The following is an 8,980-nucleotide window of genomic DNA, read 5'->3' as shown; positions in this document are numbered from 1 at the left end:
ATTTTGATACCTGAAAGTATGCTGTGTAGAATTTCACCATACATTTGAATGGGGCAAGATTTTCAAAATAAAGCTATATATTTCAAAGGTATAAGGTATAGAAAAATCCTTAATACAAGCATGGGTGTCCTTGAAGAGCTGAACATTTTGACAGCTCAAAGTATGCTGAAGTAGAATTTTCCCATTTATTTGAATTGGGCAAACATTTCAATTTCAAAATAAAGCTAAATATTTCAAAAGTATGAAGTTTAGAAAAATTCTGAATCGAAGCATGAATGTCCTTGAAGAGCTGAACATTTTGATAGCTGAAATAGCGGAAAGAATGCTGAAGTAGAATTTCCACATTCAATTGAATGGGGCAAGATTTTCAGAATAAAGCTGAATATTTTAAAAGTATGAAGTTTAGAAAACTTCTGAATAGAGGCATGAATGTCCTTGAAGAGCTGAACATTTTGATAGTGTCCATACAATAATAATAAATAAATGGATAACATAATATGGATGCTGAATCAGCATACTATGTTGTTGTGTGGATGCTGTGCAGCCACACTTTTGTTTTCCATTTTTATTATTATTATGTGGATGTTATGCAGCAACACTCTTGTTTTCTGTTTTTATTATATTATTGTGTGGATACTGTGCAGCCACACTCTTGTTTTCTGTTTTTATTATTATTGTATTGTATATTGTATGCTGATTGAGCATCCATACTATTTTCTCCAATTATTTATTGTATGGATGCTGATTCAGCATCTATACTATGTTATCCAATTATCCATCCATCTCTAAACCGCTTAGTCCCAAACGGGGTCACGGGGGGCTGGAGCCAATCCCAGCTGGCTGCGGGCAAGAGGCAGGGTACACCCTGGACAGGTCACCAGTCCATCTAACACACAGACGAACAACCACTCACACACACAATCACTCCTATGGGCAATTTAGAAACACCAATCAACTTTGGACTGAGGGAGGAAGCCAGAGCACCCAGAGAGAACCCACACAAACACAGGGAGAACATGCAAACTCCGCACAGAAAGGCCCCGGGCTCAAACCCGGAACCTTCTCACTGTCAGGCAACAGCGCTAACCACCACGCCACCGTGCTGCCCATTATCCAATTATTTATTTTTTATAATTTTTATTTTATGGATGCTGAATCAGCATCCATACTATGTTATCCAATTATTTATTATTATTATTGTATGTATGCTGATTCTGATAATAACAATAAATAATTGGATAACATAGTATGGATGCCGAATCAGCATCCATACAATAATTGGATAACATAGTGTGGATGCTTTACAGCATCCACACAAATGCCAGGAGGGCAAGGCAAATGGCAGAGTCCAAAGACAGGCAGGTATCAAAATCAAAGCAGAGTCCAAAACTAGAAAGCACAAAAATGGAAGGAACACAAAGGGTCACAAAGAGTGACACTACAAGCAAGCATGTCAGATAATCCAGCAATGAAAATAAGACAGCAGGAAGCATAAATACTTGGGGAGATAATCATATGAAGAAGCTACAGGTGTAGTGTAAGATAAGTTACAGGATGTGGCCAGACAACTGTGACCCTCGACGATGAGACTTTGTCCTGAAAATCACAGGCATTTTTCTCACATGAATATGAAAGGCAGACAAGATTGAACTATGCAGTACTTATGTTAGTCATCCTCAGTCATTCTCAACTGTTAGAGCACTCAGCATCTAGGCCAGGGGTCAGCAACTCGGGGCTCCGAACCTGCATGTGGCTCTTTCATCCCCCTGATGGGGCTCAACGGTGGCTTTTGAAAATAATTGAGTATTTAATTAAAATGTATTTTATTTTAGTTCGTTGATTTTTAAAATGTAATTCTAAATTTGAAGATTATGGTGATCTTGTAACATCGAAATAAAACGTGTAAAAATATTTTGTCGCCCTTAATATGCGTCACAACCGCCAATGCGCGACACCCACCAGCACGCGATTTCTTGAACTTTTTGAACCCCAGGTAGGCCAACTATGGAGAATTCTAAGAAAAGAAAAGTGTCTGAAAAAAACAGAATGTTCAATGCTACGTGCTCAGATTAATTTACTTTCACTGCTGACGAGACTGGTTTACCAGTATGCTTAATATGTAATAAGAAACTAGCAAACAATAAAAAGTTAAATGTCGCAAGCCATTTCCAGAATAAGCACACAGCCTTTGCTCAAAAATATCCAGATAGAAATGAGAAAAAAAAAAAGCCATTTCGGAACTGATGCAGAAGCTTGATCTGAGCAAAAATCACTTCAAGAAGTGGATGAAGTTTGCAAATTCAAGTACATATGCTAGTTTTGTGGCCGCTCAGGAAATAGTCAAGCACGGGAAGCCGTTCACAGATGGAGAATATATAAAAGAATCTTTCATTAAGATTTCAGAATACCTATTGACGGACTTTAAAAACAAGAGTGAAATTGTGCAGAAAATCAGGGATATGCCCCTCTCTGCAAAGACTGTCAAAGACAGAACCATAAAAATGGCAGAAGACATCACCAGACAGCAAATTAAAGACATCAATTTAGCTGTGGCCTACTCAATTGCCTGTGATGAATCTAAAGCCAAAGGTGATATTGAACAAATAGCGCTGTTCTGCCGGTATGTAAACTCTGCTGGGCCACAGGAAGAAATGATTGAGTTGATACCACTAAAAGGCCAAACATGGGGGGAGGACATCTGTGAGGCTGTCTTGAATTGTTTAAAAGCCAAAGGAATAGACACCACCCACCTGGTGTCAGTGGCTACTGATGGGGCACCAAGTATGACAGGAGCGCAGAAAGGCTTTGTGGCTTTACTGCAGAAGTCGCTGGACAGAAAGCTGCTGACTTTTCATTGCATCCTTCACCAAAAGGCACTGTGTGCTCAAACATTTCCTCTGGAATGCACAGAAGTAATGAATGTTGTCATTCAGATTGTCAATAAAATAATGGCAAAAGGTTTAAATCACCGTCAGTTCTGTTTGTTACTGGTCAAGCTGGAAAGCACATATTCTGATCTCCTGCTGCACAAAAAGTGCAATGGCTGTTCAGAGGGGAGGTGCTGAAATGCTTTGCCGTGTGTCTGGAAGAAGTGAAAACCTTCCTGGGCAGCAAAGGGCTCACATTTCCTGAGCTGGAACAGCCAGAGTGGCTGGAAAAGCTACACTTCATGGTAGACATGACAGCACACCTGAACACGCTGAACACAGCTCTTCAGGGGAAAGGACGCACAGCCCTGCACATGTTGGAGGAGGTTTTGGCATTCGAGTGCAAGTTGACAGTGCTTGCCAGACATTTACAGAAAGGTACACTGTCACACTTCCCCAATTTGAGAGAGTTCAAAGAAGCTCACATGATAAATTCGAAGAATTTACATTCTGCAATCATCGCAATGCAAACATCATTTAGGAAAAAAACACATTATCCTTCCCTGTCACTCCCCTAAGTCTCGATCCATCCCTGCTGAATACGACTGCATTGGCAGGTGTGAGTCAACCTGATCTTGAGATGGAACTGACCGACATAGCCGACAAGGACATATGGGTGTCCAAGTTTAAACGCTTGACAGCAGACCTTGAAGATGTTGCCCGTCAGAAGGCCGTTCTTGCTCAGAATCACAAATGGCGTGATATTGAAAACCTCCCCAAACCGGACAAACTTGTGTTCGAAACTTGGAATGCTATCACCGACGTTTATGTGAATATGAAAAAGTATGCACTTTGAGTCCTGTCGATCTTTGGATCCACATATGTATGTGAGCAGGTGTTCTCCAACATGAACTTTATAAAAAGCAAACATCGCGCATGCCTCACAGATGACAGCTTACAATCCTGTATAAAGATGAAGGTGACGGCATACAGCCCTGATGTGCAGACGCTGTCCGCTGAGGTTCAGGAGCAGAAATCACATTAACCAAGTATGATAAATATTTTTATTGCCTTTTTTTTGCATATATTCATATTTTTTTCTTTGTTCAGTGAAATAGTCCTTTTATTATTCAGGTTGACAGCTGACTGCATGCGCCAGTAAAAGGATGACGGCACACAGAGAGAGGACGGCATTTTTAGTTTGCTGCCGGTGGATAATTTAAGTTTGGCGTTTTTTTTTTTCATAAATAGAAGAAGGACTCAAATAGACATTGAGTATTTTACTTGAAAGTAACCTTCAACCCAACGTCTTTTTTTCAGAGTTCAAAATGTTTTTGTTGCATGCAGGAATGTAATTTCGTTTTCTCTGCAGTCGTTCATTGATTTCATAAATGCAACACATTGTAGTTTAGTTTATACATAGCATAAAGGCAAAACACCCGTTATATGCAGTGTTATTTCATTTTAAATGTCAAAAGGGTTTTGTGGCTCCCAGTGTTTTCTTTGCTGTGGGAAACGGGTCCAAATGGCTCTTTGAGTGGTAAAGGTTGCCGACCCCTGACCTAGGCATTTCTAATGAAACAGTGTTTAGTCACCAGATCAGTTTTCTGTCTTTCTGGTGTAGTCAGTGTCAAGTAGAAGATGGGGCCTCAGGTTTGGGATATGCCTGTCACCCAAATCATAGCTGTTGTCTTCTGTACCTAACCATGAACCTGATAAAAATGTGAAATCATAGACACCCCTGATCTGATCTGATGAAACTTGGAAGATCTTTTAAAATATCACTGATTAGCCTTAAAAAATAACTGCATCTCAGTAATGTGAGGTGATGTTCAGTGTATTTTTCAGCTTTATGTTAACAGAAGTTTTTGAGTGACCTATAGCCTTTCTGGGTGTTTCCTTCTTGCAGTTACACCAAACTGGAACAGAGAGGATCCTAATGGCTAACAGGCAGTTCTGTTCATTTTCAGACAAAGGATAATGTCTAGGAAAGATGTACTGGCACACATTCCCAGTTGCACAGCTGTTAACCATAAGCCCAGCCAGGTTTCTCTCACTAGATTGTGAACCAGCTTGTCAGTTCCTAGAGTTTTCATTAGAATCTTTTCATCAAGATATCAGAACTCCAGACCTGAGGGGAAAACATGCAACTGAGGGGAATAGCACCAAATCAGCAAATCATCAGCAAGGCATTACAGAACATCCTATTTAAATCTGTAACTGATTGCACACTTGTAGACATGATCACAGAATATAGAACTGTAGTACATGCTGCCTGTTTGAATTTCTTCACAGAATTATGAATAATATTTGTAAAAGTGGTCAATTAGGTAAATGTTCAAAAACGTATTTTTGTAGTCTGATGTGATGCTGTATCTCCTTTATGTGACATACTCAACTATTTGATCTTAAAGCTCCAGTTGATTTTTTTTAAACTTCCTTTAATTCTGACTTTTATACATTTTCTCTTTCTCTGCATAAATAATCCTGTTCCAGTCTAGCTCGCTGTTGTCTGTCGGTTTGCCCAAGCGCTCACAAAATACATCAGAGCTTTCCAGGTGTCTGCTCACAAAATAAAATACCCGGAGGCTCAACAACTGAAGACAGTACAAGCAATGACACACAAATAACCAAAATGTTTCGCTGATGTTTTCACACTGGCATTATAAATATAAATAATGTATGTCTCTGCTATTCTAACATGAGCAGTTTTGGCAAAGCTTAGGTGCACAGAAAACACACTTTGCCTGACTTCAACTTGAATCAACAACTCCAAAATGATCACACAGTTGTATGGACATATCTGAAACAGGTTGAACACAAACTGAACATTGTCACCTTAATGACGTACGATTTTTTTTGCAGAACTGTTGTATTGAACTGCATTAGTTTTTACTTGGTGTACATAATAAACTGATAATTCTAAGTGTATAACCTGTAACATTTCCAAAATTGCATCATGCATCATGCACAGTTACAGATTTTCAGTTTAACAAATAACCATGAGCTACATGAACACCATAAACAAGAAGTGTGCGTTGTTAGATGCTCACAGTAAAATTTAATGTTAACGTTACCCTGAACAGTTACTCTATGTTACAAAGCCAAGGAGCATGAACCAGCATGCCTGACATTACTGCAAATGCAGCACATTAATGTAATGGTGCACTAGCTCCAGATTATCTTAGTGGAGTTAACTTACAGGGTGTTTGTAACTCTGACCTGTCTGGGTGTTTTCAGCTTGAACATGGTTAGTTCATGGTCTTTTATGTTTTACCCACATTCTTTACAGGAGGTGGTGTTTCTGTTAAGCGCAGGGGTTTAAAAACTTTACTGTATATCTCAAGGCTACAAGATATGGCTCTTGTCATCAACACAGCTGGCACAGGTTGTGTGTGTTGTTTGGGCATCACACACTGGTAGCTGGCAGATGTACATTAGGATGGGTTTAAAGGTCTAAAGACGATCATAAAAAGCAAAACGTTCCTTCTACAGAAATGCTGAAAGACTCCTGATGTTCATGAGTCATTATTCATGAGTTTGAGTCAAGTCTCAAGTCAGTTAAGTGCCAGTCAACTCAGAGATCTATTTATGAGGGACTCAAGTGCAACGGGAGTACAGGTTGCCAACTCAAGTGGCTGGCTCGGCCTCCCAGTCCTAATAGAAATGATTATATGACTGGGCCAATCCAAGCATGCTTGCTCAAGCTGTTAGTAAACATTAACTTCCCCTGTTAAACTAAAATAAGTACAAATAAAAAATAATTACATGACTCTAACCCTTTATATCGGATTTGTTGCTTAGTCATATCCTATCACTATTTAGGCTAAACCCCAAAGGAACACAGCTGAGGACCACAGAACCTATGAATCATGAGCCCATAATATGATAGGTTTTATACTGGAATTTAATAAGAGGCTACCAGAGGAGGAATCAGCAAAGGTATGGCTAAATACAGTAAGAATCTCTCATTTTATTGAATGCCACCAAAACCAGCTTTTATGGCATTTGGCTTGATTTTGACGTTATAATTGTGTGGATGCTGTAAAGCTGTAAAGCATCCACACTATGTTATCCAATTATTTATTATTTATTAATTCCTGCTTGTATTTACATTTATACTTTTTGACATATTTAGCTTGTAATACTTCCGGCGCTGACAGTGATGGCGGTCGTGGTTACTCGCACTCTCATGTGTTTGTTGTTTTTCTTTGTTTTCTTGGTTTTGTGCAACTCATTCCGGATTACTTTTACCAGAGAAGAACTGTTAAATATCGGACAACTCACACCAAACTACCCTCCTCCGATTTTTGTGAACGATGAATGCTGTATGGCTATTCTGATCGGAGGCGCAGCAGCAATATACCAGACCTGGAAAAGACACCGCAGACGTGGAAAAGACTCCGGCGCTTTGGTGCGGTTACGACAGAGGGGAACCCGGACCACACTCCCATCTATTCACCTGGCTAATCTCCACTCCCTGGTCAACAAAATGGATGAAATTCTTCTCGTCAACAGGACTAACTCTGACTTTGCATGCTCTGCTGCTTTGTGCTTCACGGAGACCTGGCTCAGCGACTCAATCGCGGACAGCGCGATTCGAATACCGAGCTTCTAGGTGTACAGAGCGGATTGTGTAAAGGAGCTGTCCGGGAAAATGAGAGGAGGTGGAATCAGCTTCTACATAAATCAAGGTTGGTGCACAGATGTCACAGTGCTACAGAGGACATGTACCGCAAACCTAGAGACTCTTGTTATCAACTGCAAACCCTTTTACTCTCCCCGTGAATTCAACAGTTTCATGCTAATGGGAGTGTACATAACACCGCAGGCTAGCGCTAGCGCGCTACAGCTCCTAGCAGAACTGATAACTAGCCTGGAGCTAGAATATCCTCACTCTCCACTCATTGTTCTAGGGGACTTTAACAGAGCAAATCTCACCCACGAACTGCCCAAATACAGGCAGCACGTCACCTGCCCCGCCAGGGACAAAATCACACTGGACCACTAATATACAACAATAAATGATGCCTATCACTCTGTCCCCCACGCAGCCCTCGGACTCTCTGATCACTGTATGTGTCAGGTCTGCTTGGCGCAACCTTCCTCTCTTCCACCTTTCTCTCCTCTGCTCTCTCGATCCTGCAGGATCTGCACCTCAGCTGTGTTGCTTTCAGTAATTAGCGACTCGTTTGTCGGTGTGCACAGCTGGGGTGCATCCTGTTAATTACCTTCTTCCTTATTTATACCTCTGGCAGATGCTCTGTTGTCACCGGAGCATTAATTAGCATTAACATCCTAACTTGCATACCCCGTTACAGCACTCTTGAGTCCAACCTCAGTTCTCCCTCACCCTCCTGGTGAGGGGGACTAAACCATAACAGAATGCTCCGGCCAACAATGGACTCAGCTGGCTCAGGTGCTAGCCTTCCCTCATCTTCATTCACCAGCCACAGACTGAATCAGCCCCGGTCACAATTTGCTGAGACCTACCTTAGCCCCGTGGAAGCCTGAGACATTTACCATCAGTTGAAAGAGCACGTTTTCCCCTTTTTCATTTCTTCGTGAGGTAGCTCCCAAGCCCTCACCTCCACACTTTTTCCCTCCATGTGGCTGAGCTCTTTTTGTCTGTCTCCTGTCCCCGAGCCCACTCCAGTTTCCACTGGTTTTTCCTCCTCACCCTACGCTGGTACTTGGTTGGCCCTCTGTCCAGGTGGTCCTGGAGGAAGGTGGAGCAGGAGGACCAACCGACGCCAGCAAGGCCCCCAGCAGTCCAAGCCATCGCTCCAGTCCAAACCATCGCCCCAGCGGTCTAAGCCCTCACTGCAGCTCCAGCTCCATCCCCAGCAGTCCAAGCCATCTCTGCAGCTTTGGCCCCAGCGGTCCAAGCCATCGCTGCAGCTTCAGCCCCAGTGGTCCAAGGCATCACTGCAGCTCGAGTCCCAACCTGGTTCCAAACTGCAGTCGACTTGTCTGTCCCATCTGGCCCGCCGGCTGTGACCTCCACGTGCTCCCCGACCAGCTCCTCGCCACCTGTGGCCTCCACGTGCTCCCCGCCTGCTCCTCACCGGCTGCGGCCCCCCCGGGCTCTCCAGCCCACTCCTCCCCACCCG

Source organism: Monopterus albus, unplaced genomic scaffold (assembly GCF_001952655.1).
Source record: "Monopterus albus unplaced genomic scaffold, M_albus_1.0 scaffold258.1, whole genome shotgun sequence".
Lineage (NCBI taxonomy): Eukaryota > Metazoa > Chordata > Actinopteri > Synbranchiformes > Synbranchidae > Monopterus > Monopterus albus.
Note: the sequence above shows the minus strand (reverse complement) of the source record.